The sequence below is a fragment of the Somniosus microcephalus genome, chromosome 7, assembly GCF_052327205.1.
Source record: "Somniosus microcephalus isolate GS21.2 chromosome 7, FLI_Smic_1.0, whole genome shotgun sequence".
Classification (NCBI taxonomy): domain Eukaryota; kingdom Metazoa; phylum Chordata; class Chondrichthyes; order Squaliformes; family Somniosidae; genus Somniosus; species Somniosus microcephalus.
The window spans coordinates 46297830-46311101 of NC_140993.1; the positions used below are offsets into that span (position 1 = coordinate 46297830).

The 13272-nt window shown below is 41.8% G+C and overlaps 1 long non-coding RNA gene across 1 annotated transcript; it reads right to left on the bottom strand.

Moving 5' to 3' along the window:
- Positions 1-1733: 1733 nt before the first annotated feature.
- Positions 1734-7171, bottom strand: LOC147114625 (uncharacterized). The gene is made up of 2 exons (XR_015078966.1): positions 6671-7171; positions 1734-2902 (listed from the first exon to the last, which is right to left on the bottom strand). It is a non-coding gene; the product is annotated as an uncharacterized LOC147114625 (long non-coding RNA).
- Between the last annotated feature and the right edge of the window lie 6101 nt (positions 7172-13272).

Genomic DNA, 13272 nt, shown 5'->3' on the forward strand with positions numbered 1-13272 from the left:
GAGTTATGACTGGAGAAACCGGAGCCTATTAGCTTTGAAAGGAGACAACTGAAAGGGGGATTATATAGAAGTGCAGAAGATATTTAAGGGGCAGGTAAAGTTAATCCAGAGAACTACTTCAAAGTATGCCAGGATACTAGAACAAGGTGGTATAGATTAAAGGTAGTGAAAGGGAAATTTAGGATTGACATCAGGAAGCAGTTCTTTATACAAAAAGTGATCTATACTTGAAAAGGTCTTCTTGCTAGGGTAGTTGAGGCAAAAACCTAAGACGCATTCAAGAACCAGTTAGATGATGCCTTTTTTAATTAGACTGGCAAAGGTGGCACCGGGTTTTCTCAGTGTCTCCAGACAAAGAATCAGTACCACAGGAGCCATTTTTAAGAGGCACCACTAAAAGTAATCTACCCAGGTTTAATCAAACTATTAGAGACTTAAATTAAATCATTATTTTGTTGAATCTATCTATTATTCAATGAGTATCCTGCGGTGCCCACTGGTCAGGGAAGCCCTCGAGCATACTGCTGGACACTGCATACTCCCTCTCCAGGGCCACCCGGGTGTGGACAAGACTACGGAAGAGGGGCAGGCAGCCAGAGTTATCCTCCCCATGGGCTGCGCTCATCCTGGACCTGTGAAGGCAGTTAGATGATGCAATGACAGGAAATTAAGGTTTTTTTTAAAATTCTAGATAGATGAGCTACAATGGGCCAGATGGCTTCCCTTGTCTGCATCTATCTCGCGATCTAATTATCAGTCATAATTTTACAATTCTCTCTTCTTTTACACTGTACAAAGGTTCTCTCTCTTAATTAACTGCAGTTTATGTCTTAAACCACTTAGCACGATGTGCGGTATCTAATTTGTAGAGTATTCAACTGCTTCAATACACTGTTGTAATCATGTACCTCATATCAGCACGAACACGCAAACAGAGGCATTCTCAAACCACATCCTTTGCCAATTTAATTAGATTCTGAAGGTTTATGGCTTTATAGATTGCCAATTATGCAAAATTAGCACAGATTTAATTCCCAACATCCAGGAACAAGGCCAAGTACTGCCAGTTCTATTGAAATGTATCAATATTTTGTTACAACTTAATCAGTATCTTCCTTTTGTTTTGACTGCACAGTTTGGGATGAAAAGAACAGGAAAGGGATAAAACAGGAACAATGAGTGGCTGTAATTGCTGCTTTGGAGATTCAGTATATTCAGAGGTAGATTGAAAGATGGTGTGAAAAGGAAACAAAAACTTTCAGCTCTGCTGGGTTCCAATGCAGCCCAGACTAATGGGCTGAAAGTATCTGTCTGCCAGCTGTAAGCATCCTAGGTAGAATGAGTTTGAGCCGTTTCAATCCACTTTCTTGCAGGCATGGATGCACAGTACAAAACTATCCTCAATCTGATACTAATTGGTACTAGAGCGGCATTCAGACTCTCAGAGGCCAGAGAGTGTGGGTGTTGGGAAAATAAAATGAAGGATAGTATTAGATCCAAAAAGGAGTCATATAAAGTTGCCAGAAAAGGTAGCAAGCCTGAGGATTGGGAGCAGTTTAGAGTTCAGCAAAAAAGGACCAAGAGATTGATTAAGAGGGGAAAAATAGAGTATGAGAGTAAACTTGCAAGGAACATAAAAGCGGATTGTAAAAGCTTCTACAAGTATGTAAAAAGAAAATTGGGTGATTGGTGTCAAAATCTCGACTCCGAGTAAGACTCTAAAACACAAGCAGTACCGTCAGATTGTTAGTTTAATTTTTACTTGCACAAGGAGAGAGCTGCCTGGACAAAGGCTAGGCCAACATCTCTAAAGGACATCAGCAAATGCAGCATATTTATACACTCAAACAAGCAAGCATTCCATAAATCACGTACAATGGTATTGTATCATTTTAAACAAATTAAGAGTTTGCACAAGGACAATCAAAAGGTCAGCAGGACAGAACTATCTCCAGACAAGGTTAGTTAATCATATATTCTGTCAGGAGGTTCTGTCTAAATCTTGTTACCAAAATGATTTACTTACTCATGTCTGATCATCTTGCTACCAAGATGATTAGCTTACTCAATAGTTTTGCTTCATTGTCTAGCGACAATCATTAATAGTTTATCTATTCTATAGCCTTATGCCTCCCTTGGGCTAGTGAGTCAATTATGGCTATTATCACATCCTCCATGTGGGTGGGTATTATGAAAGATCTCTTGGTCCTGGACACGTTGTGACACATTTACTTTTTCTTGCTTTAGCTACAACCTAAGCAAGTTTGTCCTTTTACTTGGCCATTTTATTATACCCAGCATGCTAAGTATAACGTCAATTTCCACATTCCCCCCTTTTGTCCTAACTAGGACAATAATCTAATCAGATCTGGATTCTTCGGAGCCTTTCTAACTCCATGGCTTCTGCCTTTTCTGAATTTTGTTGAAACAGCCAATATGCCATTTTATTGGAATTAAAGGGGATAGGTCTTAATGGAATTCCTCCCTTCGTACGGATGGGCACCTGTGTGCATACCCAACAACTGGAGGCATTAGTTCCCCTAGCATAACTGTAAGACATATACAAAAAGGTGTTTACATGCAATTCGGGCATTACAGGTATTATAAGTGTCACAAGGAAACATAGTCCTAATGTCCATTTCCATTTACTGATGTGGTTGGCGATTCCTCTTCCTCGGGTTCTGGGGCTCTTTTGCAGTGCGAGGCATGGATCCATGTTAGTCTCTCTTTCACCTTTACAGCAGTGTTGGTGGTTAACAGGATCTGGGACAGACCCTCAAATCTTGGGTGAAGGCTACTCTTTCTCTTGAACACCTTTACGTAAACGAACTCGCCGGGCTCCAAGCTATGGCATCTTCCTTCGGCAGGGTCAACTTGGGCTTCTTTTACCTGCGAATGGAAACTAGAAATACATTTTGTTAGAGCAATGCAATAGTTTAGCATATTTTCTTCCATTTTTTTAGCAGTAAACGGTGCGGAAAAAGGCAATCGTTGGGGATGTCCCATGAAGATTTCATGTGGTGATAATCCTGTTGTTCTGTTTGTTGCTGACTGCATTACCATCAATGCTAGGGGTAACAGTTCGACCCATTTGAGTCCAGTCTCATCACATAGCTTAGCTAACTTATTTTTCAACATTCCATGATATCGCTCCACCAGCCCAGCTGACTGTGGATGATAGCTGCAGTGAAAATGCTGATTGATTTGCAAAGCCTTGCACATCTCTCGCATAATTGTCCCAGTAAAATGTGACCCATTGTCACTCGAGAGTTGTACAGGTACACCGAATCGTGGTACAATTTCCTTTAACAAATGTTTAGTGACGGTAACAGCGTCATTCTTTTTACATGGAAAAGCTTCAACCCATTTAGAAAACACATCTATAATAACTAATACATACTTAATACCCATACATGTGGGTAATTCAATAAAATCCATTTGCAAATTCACAAAAGGTCCTGTTGGATTTGGGTGGGAGGCAGGCTGTACCTTTTCCGTTTTTCCCGGATTTATCGTCTGACAGGTAGTACACTTTTCACTAATTTGTTTTGCAATTGCCGAAATACGCGGTGCGTACCATGTCTGTGCGATATAGTCTGCCATCCCCCCTTTGCCCGCATGTGTGAAAGTATGAACACAGCTGGCAATCCATGGGAGCAAAGATCTGGGTGCCACCACTCGGCCGTCATGGTGAACCCACACTCCCTTAGGTGTTTTATCACATTGATCTTGTGCCCAGGCTAACACCTCCTCAGTACTGGCCTGTGAATGAAAGGCCAATACATCATCCAATGTGGGCGGCAAATCAACGGGTTTTGTGTTTTTAAGAACATAGGCTAACACCTGGGAACCTGTATCTGACAAAGCAGCACCTTTTGTAGCCCTGTCAGTCCTGTCATTGCCCAATGCAATTTGGTCCTGATTGCCTGTGTGTGCTTGACATTTAATAATAACAATTTAACGTGGGCACTGGACAGCACGTAAAAGATTGTCAACTTGTTCTGCATTCTTGATCGTTGAGCCTGCGGAGGTCAAGTAACCCCTACATTTCCAGATCTATCCATAATCATGGGCAACTCCAAAGGCATACCTTGAATCTGTATAAATATTAACAGTTTTGTCTGTGGCCAAGATACATGCTCTTGTGAGCGCGAATAGTTCTGCTTGTTGTGCTGAAAAGGAGTTTGGTAACGACATTGCCTCTACAGTTGAATTGTCCATCGTGATGGTGTAGCCAGTGCGGGAAGTACCTTTGTCATCTCGGAGGGCTGAGCCGTCGACGAAATATATTAAATCTGGATTTTCTAGCTGTGTTTCACTTAAGTCCACTCGGGGTTTGGTGACCAGCTGGGTTACCGTCTCACAGCAGTGGGGTGTGCCATCCTCAATGGTCAGGAGGAGCGTAGCTGGATTTAGGGTTGTGCATCGCTTTATGGTCAAGTTTGAATTGGACAGTAATTTTACCTCGTACTTAATGGTACGCGCTGATGTTAGGTGTTGAGTGGTGTATTTGGTTAACAGCACCTCGACGGAGTGTGGGACATGTAGCACTGTATGATGATTTAGAGTCACAGTTTGTGCTTGTTGTACAGCATAGTAAGCAGCGGCGAGTGCGGGCAGGCATCCCGGCAGACCGACTTCTTGTTGGTATTATAAAGCCCTGGTCAAGTAAGGACTTGATTACTGGTTCAATGCCTTGTCCTGCTGCTTGGGAGAGAGGATATTATGCCTTTTTTGGGAGTTGGACTGCAGGATTGAGGGTAACCTTGTAGGGTTGTGCAGTTAACATCTTTCCGACCTCATTGGGGTGGCTAGACCATACTTGCTTGATGATTTGACTCAGAAGTTTCTCTACTTCTGGTAGGAGCGGGAAGTTATGGATGTCCAACACCCTTGCCTCAAATTTGCCTTCGAACAGTAGGCTTGTCTGCAATTCCAACCCGTATCCCTGCTTTTCTTCATACTGGACCAAGGTACCCTGAGGCACTTGCCACTCTTTTTCTATTCCTAGTCCTCCCATTCTTTTAACCATTGGTCCCAAGTCCCTTGGTGCATGTCCTTGTGTCACCGCTAGGGTGCAATGTGGTTTACTGTCTCTTTCTTCAAACAGGTCCCATGCTTCCATGGGTAAAAGAACAGCAGCGGTTATGCCTTCGGGACAAATTAAATTTTCCGAATTTTCAGCAAATATCTGTGTTGCAGAATGGGCTTTTAATATCTTTTGTGGTATTTGTCCATTCCTGTCTCATCATAAAAGGCTGTGCAGTGGGGCTCTGTATGCCAATGGCCCAAATGCAATTCTTTCTGGTATTCGGACACCGATCGAAGGACAAATTGGAGGGAGCCTATAATAGTTGACAATGTTTTGTTAAGACCATCTTCACAAATCTGCCATGTGTATAGGACCGGGGACAATTTGATCTGTAGTGGGTGCATACCACATCTGTCTACGGGAACATGGACTTCAAGTCCTTTTTCAGAGCAAACAATCGTTGCCTTCATTTTGCATAATAAGTCTCTTCCTAATAAATTCACTGGTACTTCTTGAGACAGTAAAAAGGTATGTTGATTCCTGTAATTATCTACTTGCACATTGAGGGGTTCTGATCAAGTCATGGTCTGAGTAACTCCTGACATTCCTATGCAACTGGCACTACTGGCTGTACACGGAATTCCTTCTGCATATTGTTTTGTCAACACTGAGTGGTGGCTCCCGTATCTACCAGAAAAGGAATTTCTTTTCCCTCCATATTGATTATTAGGTGGGCTCTTTTGTCATATTGGTTGAAACTGCAGGCAATCGTACTAGGGGTAATTGCTTTTGGGCAATCTGCGGGTCAGGCCCCAGGTGTCATGTTGAATAGGGTAAATTTAAACTTTGTCCACTTTGATTCTGGGTAGCATTTTGTGCTCCCCACTGGTTGTGGACTGAAAAATTCGCTTGAGGGCGGGTGTGAGCCTGCGCTTGGGTAGAACCGTTTCCCTGGGTAAATTCATTACCTTGTCCCCCATTTTGTTGTAATTGCCAGTTTTGACTTTCTTTCTACCACTTCTCCCTGGGTCCCTTTCTAAGAGACACCCCTCGAGACACGTTATTCGGTCTAAATTAAATGTACCATCCGGTGGGAATGGCCTTTTCCCCTTTTTGGTCCATTTTACCCATTTGGGTAAGTCATTTATTGATGTCTGACCACAATTCTGGAGCATGTAACAGGCAGGTGTGCCTTTTTCTGGTGTTTTACTTGCTCTGGCTCCCATTTTTATTGGTTGCGATCCCCTGATCACTTTATACTCTTTACCAATTTAAGTGTTTCTAAGACCCAACCTCCCCTGTTGAATCCCCTGTTATGTTTTTTCCAAGAGCTCACAGACAATAGTAGCACAATAATACAAAGCTAAAAAAATATTACAGATGACAAAAATTGCAAAAAACCAGAGGGGTATACAGATGAAAATTCTTATACTCTAACTAAACAAATAGCCCCTACAGACTGAGTCCTTAACAGTAAAACTTATTACTTTAAAATCCTGTCTTTCAAGGATAAGTCCTATCTTTCGAGCATCCTTTTTTTTACTTTTCCTCTATTTCAAGGATATCTCTCCCTTTCTTTCAAGGGTAATCGTTTCCTTCCTTCAAGAAATAGGGACATCTACTGACGTCTCTTCTTACCTTCCTTTCAACAATCTGCCCGGCCTGTTTTCAGGGTTCAGGTTTTCGAAATCTGTCTCCCTTTTCTGTCAAGCTGAAAGAGGAAGTGATAACAAAAATTTCCAACTCAACCCTGAAATGAATCTTAACAGATCGCAGTACTCCCGCCGAGACAAACAGACTACACTACTGTACTTGTCCAAGGAGGATCCCCTTTGGTGACTAAGCGCCACTAATAACTGGTTAGTTAGGGTCTGTTCTTAGAGAGTCATCGTGCTTTTGTCCGTTTACTCACCGGTAGGTAGTAAGCGACCTCGGTGGAACCTCCAAGTTTTACTGTCGAAATCTCGACTCCGAGTAAGACTCTATAACACAAGCAGTACCGTCAGATTGTTAGTTTAATTTTTACTTGCACAAGGAGAGAGCTGCCTGGACAAAGGCTAGGCCAACATCTCTAAAGGACATCAGCGAATGCAGCATATTTATACACTCAAACAAGCAAGCGTTCCATAAATCACGTGCAATGGTATTGTATCATTTTAAACAAATTAAGAGTTTGCACAAGGACAATCAAAAGGTCAGCAGGACAGAACTATCTCCAGACAAGGTTAATTATGTATTGATTTCTTTGTGGGTTCAATGACGAGACATTTATGAAAGAGAATGTCTTTTAATCTAAAGTCTGTTCAACTCTTTATACAGCATTTACAGGAGACATCATGCTAGTGATGCATCTAGAACGAAACTGAAACCAAACTAAACTCTGCCTCTGTCACATGCCCTCTGCTGGTCAGGCACAAGCAATCAATACATGCAAACCTGCTGGTAAGGCATCATAATCAAACAGGCAAATACCATCTCTATTTGCTGATATCATTACAAGTTAATCATATATTCTGTCAGGAGGTTCTGTCTAAATCTTGTTACCAAAATGATTTACTTATGTCTGATCATCTTGTTACCAAAATGATTAGCTTACTCAATAGTTTTGCTTCTTTGTCTAGCGACAATCATTAATAGTTTATCTATTCTATAGCCTTATGCCTCCCTTGTGCTAGTGAGTCAATTATAACTATTATCACAACTTCAATGTGGGTGGGTATTATGAAAGATCTCTTGGTCCTGGACACGTTGTGACACATTTACTTTTTCTTGCTTTAGCTACAACCTAAGCAAGTTTGTTCTTTTACTTGGCCATTTTATTCTACCCAGCATGCTAAGTATAATGTCAATTTCCACATTGGGAGACTACACTAAAAGGTATGAAGGTGGACATACAATGGCTAGTATTCAAGGAAATAATGCACAATTTGCAACAAACATATATTCCTCTAGGGTATAAAAATCCAAAAGGAAAAGTGATCCAACCATGGCTAACAAAAGAAATTAAAGCTAGTATTAAGTCAAAGGAGGAAGTTTATAAAATTACCAGAAAAAGCGGTCAGCCTGAGGATTGGGATCTTTTTAGAAATCAGCAAAGGGGGACCAAGAAATTGATAAAGAAAGGGAAAATGGAAAATGAGCACAAACTAGCGAAAAATATAAAAACGGATTGTAAAAGCTTCCATAGGTATGTGAACAGGAAAAGACTGGTGAAGGTAAATGTAGGTCCTTTACAGTCAGAGACAGGAGAATTTATAATGGGGAATGAGGAAATGGCAGAGAAATTAAATAAATACTTTGGCCTCGATTTTCATTGAGCCGTGGAGTCGGGATTGGAGGCCTGTGGGGGGGGGGTTAAATTCACGAAATTGGGGGTCCCAACCCCATCCCGCCCCCAACCCGCCTCCATGCCAATTTCAAAGGAGGCGGGTACCCGCCCCGCACTGGGACCCGCCTACCCAAGGCGGGAAGGGATTAGTGCCAATTAACTGCCTGTTAACAGGTAGTTAACAGGCAATTTTTAGCCTAATCCCTATTTTAAAGCTTGAACTGTGGGAATCCTGACGGATCCAAAACACACCAATTTGGAGGAGTCAAGCCGTCGGGTTGAAGGGCTTGGAGGGGTCGAGATGTCGGTGTTCAGGTGAGTGATGTGTGCATGAGTGCAAAGGTAAGTGTGTTTGGTGTGTCTAAAGTGATACATTTTCTTACCTTTTCAGCCTTCCTTCCTTTAGGTTCAGGGAGTCCCTCATCTCACCAGCACAGAAAGCAGAATGGCTGCGATCTGTCAAAAGTGACAGCCTGCAACTTTCTGTGCAGGAGAGATTCCTAACTGAGTCTGTGGAGAAGGACTCATGTTAGAAGTAAGACTGTCAGTGTTTGACAGCTTCAAACAACTGTGAAACACTGATATTTCATCTGTCAAAACGTCTTGACAGATGAAATTTCAGTCTGTGATGTCACCTGTTGCCGGGTGGCCACCCTTAATTGGCCTGCTGAGCCCGCTGGGCGGGCTCAACAATGTCAATCAAGTTAAAATCGTGTGGATTGGCCGCATCTCGATGGAGGCGGGACTACAACCATGAAAGTTGTAGTCCCGCCTCCTTCCTCAATTCTGAATGAAAATCACCCCCTTTGTTTCTGTCTTCATGGAGGAAGACAAAAGAATCCTCACAGAAATATGAGAAAACCAAGGGTATGGTGAGAATGAAGAACTTAAAGAAATTATTATTAGTTAAAAAACAGTACTAGCAAAATTAATGGGACAAAAGTCGATAAATCCCAAGGACCGGATGACCTACATCCTAGGGTTTTAAAAGAGGTGGGCATTGGGATAGTGGATGCATTGGTTGTCATCTTCCAAAATTCTATAGATTCTGGAACGTTTCCTGCAGATTGGAGGATAGCAAATGTAACCCCGCTATATAAGAAAGGAGGGAGAGAGAAAACAGGGAACTACAGATTCGGAAGCCTCACATCAGTAGTTGGGAAAACACTGGAATCTATTATAAAGGATGCAATTACTGGGCACTTAGAAACTAATAGTAAGATTGGGCAGAGTCAACATAGATTTATGAAAGGGAAATCCTGTTTGACAAACCTATTGGAATTCTTTGAGGATGTAACTAGTGAAGTAGGCAAAGGGAAACCGGTAGATGTGGTGTATTTGGATTTTCAGAAGGCCTTCGATAAGGTCCCACACAAGAGGTTGGTGAACAAAACTGGGGCACATGGAATTGGGGGTAATATACTAGCATGGATTGAGAATTAGCTAACAGACAGAAAACAAAGAGTAGGGATAAATGGGTCTTTTTCAGGATGGCAGGCTGTGACTAGTCGGGTACCGCAAGGATCGGTGCTTGGGCCCCAGCTATTCACAATCTATATCAATGATTTGGATGAGGGGACTAAATGTAACATTTCCAAATTTGCTGATGATACAAAGCTAGAATTTTATAAGTTTCAATGCGATCCCCTCTCATTCTTCTAAACTCTAGCGAATATAGGCCTAATCGACTCAATCTCTCTTCATACGTCATTCCTGCGATCCCAGGTATCAGTCTGGTGAATCTTCGCTACACTCCCTCCATGGCAAGAACATCCTTCCTCAGATAAGGTGAACAAAACTGCACACAATAAGAACATAAGAACATAAGAAATAGGAGCAGGAGTAGGCCAATCGGCCCCTCGAGCCTGCTCCGCCATTCAATAAGATCATGGCTGATCTGATGCTAACCGCCAATCTACTATCACAGAACTATCTCCTGAATCTAACAGAATTAGACACACGAAATAGGAGCAGGGTCAGGCTACACGGCCCCTGGGCCCGCTCCGCTAACCATAGGGCAATGTCCGATCCGAACCTAGACTCATGTCCAAATTCCTGCCCGCTCTCCGTAACCCTTAATTCCCTTTACTTCTAGGAAACTGTCTATTTCTGTTTTAAATTTATGTAATAATGTAGCTTCTACAGCTTTTTGGGGCAGCATATTCCATGGACCTACCACCCTCTGAGTGAAGTAGTTCCTCCTCATCACAGTTTTGAAAGAGCAGCCCCTTATTCTAAGACTATGCCCCCTAGTTCTAGTTTCAGCCATCATCGGGAATATCCTCCCCGCATCCACCCGATCCAACCCCTTCACAATCTTATATGTTTCAATAAGATCGCCTCTCATTCTTCTGAACTCCAATGAGTAGAGTCCCAATCTACTCAACCTCTCCTCATATGTCCATCCCCTCATCCCCAGGATTAACCGAGTGAACCTTCTTTGTACTGGCTCGAGAGCAAGTATGTCTTTTCTTAAGTATGGACACCAAAACTGTATGCAGTATTCCAGGTGCGGTCTCACCAATATCTTGTACAACTGAAGCAATACCTCCCTATTTTTATATTCAATCCCCCTAGCAATGAAAGTCAACATTCCATTGGCCTTCATAAGCACTTGCTGCACCTGCATACTAACCTTTTGAGTTTCGTGCACCAGGACCCCCAGATCCCTTTGTACTTCAGTACTTTCAAGTTTCTTGCCATTAAGATAATAACTTGCTCTACGATTTTTCCTGCCAAAGTGCATAACCTCACACTTTCCAGTATTGTATTCCATCTGCCAAATCTCTGCCCATTTACTTAGCCTGTCTATGTCCCCTTGCAGGTTTTTTATGTCCTCCTCACTCACTACTTTCCCTCCCATCTTAGTATCAACTGCAAACTTTGATATGTTACACTCGGTCCCCTCCTCCAAATCATGAATATAAATTGTAAAGAGTTGGGGACCCAGCACTGACCCCTGCGGAACACCACTAGTTACTCATTGCCAGTCTGAGAATGAACCATTTATCCCAACTCTCTGCCTTCTGTTAGATAGCCAATCCACTATCCATGCCAGAATATTACCCCCAATCCTGTGATTTTTTATCTTAAGCAATAATCTTTTGTGTGGCACATTGTCAAATGCCTTTTGGAAGTCTAAATACAATACATCCACTGGTTCCCCTTTATCCACCCTATATGTTACTTCCTCAAAGAACTCCAGCAAATTTGTCAAACATGATTTCCCCTTCATTAAACCATGCTGACTTTGTCCTATTAAATTATGATTATCCAAATGTCCTGTTACTGTCTCCTTAATAATGGGCTCCAAAATTTTACCTACCACAGATGTTAGGCTAACCGGTCTATAGTTTCCAGCCTTCTGTCTACTGCCCTTTTTAAATCAGAGTGTTACATTAGCAGTTTTCCAGTCTGCCGGGACCTTTGCTGAGTCCAGGGAGCTTTGGAAAATTATTACTAATGCATCCACAATCCCTACCGTCACTTCCCTCAAGACCCTAGGATGTAAGCCATCAGGTCCAGGTGATTTATCTGCCTTGAGTCCCATTATTTTACCGAGTACCACTTCCTTAGTGATTTTGATCGTGTTTAGCTCCTCCCCCCCTATAGCCCCCTGTTTGTCCAGTGTTGGGATATTCTTAGTGTCCTCTACTGTAAAGACTGATACAAAATATTCATTCGGTGTTTTTGCCATCTCCATATTTCCCACCATTAATTTCCCGGTCTCATCCTCTAAGGGACCAACATTTACTTTAGCCACCATTTTTCCTTTTATATAACTATAAAAACTCTTACTATCTGTTTTTATATTTTTTGCTAATTTACTTTCATAATCTATCTTCCCTTTCTTAATCAATCTTTTTGTTATTTTTTGCTGTCTTTTAAAGCTTTCCCAATCCTCCATCCTCCCACTAGATTTGGCTACCTTATATGCCCTTGTTTTTAGTCGAATACTATCCTTAATTTCTTTACTTAGCCACGGATGGCTGTCTTTTCTTTTACACCCTTTTCTTCTCGGTGGAATATATATTTTTTGGAAGTTGTAAAATAACTCCTTAAATGTACACCACTGATCATGTATCATCTTACACTTTAATCTATTTTCCCAATCCACTCTACTCAATTCCGCTCTCATACATTCATAGTCTCCTTTATTCAAGCTTAGCACGCTTGTTTGAGATCCAACCTTCTCACCCTCTAATTGAATATGGAATTCAACCATGTTATGGTCACTCATTCCAAGGGGATCCTTTACTAGGACATTTTTAATTAATCCTGTCTTGTTACACAGGACCAGATCTAAGGTTGCTTGCCCCCTGGTCAGTTCAGTTACATACTGCTCAAGAAACCCATCCCTAATATACTCAATGAACTCATCCTCAAGGCAGCCCTGCCCAATTTGATTTGTCCAATTAATATGATAGTTAAAATCCCCCATAATTATAGATGTTCCCTTATTACAAGCCTCAACTATTTCCTGATTGATACTCCGTCCAACAGAGTTGCCACTGTTCGGAGGCCTATAGACTACACCCACTAGTGTTTTTTTCCCCTTATTATTCCTTACCTCCACCCAAACTGTTTCATTATCCTGATCTTTTGACCCAATATCATTTCTCTGTATTACAGTGATTCCTTCCTTTATTAACATAGCCACCCCACCTCCCCTTCCTTCCTGTCCTTCCTGGTCGTTAAATAACCTGGTATGTTTAATTCCCAGGCATTGTCACCCTGCAGCCATGTTTCTGTAATGGCCACCAGATCATACCCATATGTAGTTATTTGTGCCATTAACTCATCTATTTTGTTACGAATGCTACGTGCATTCAGATAGAGAACTTTCAAATATGTTTTGTGACACTTAGTTCCTGCTTTTGCCCTTTTTATTACTTTGCCTTTTACTCCATAC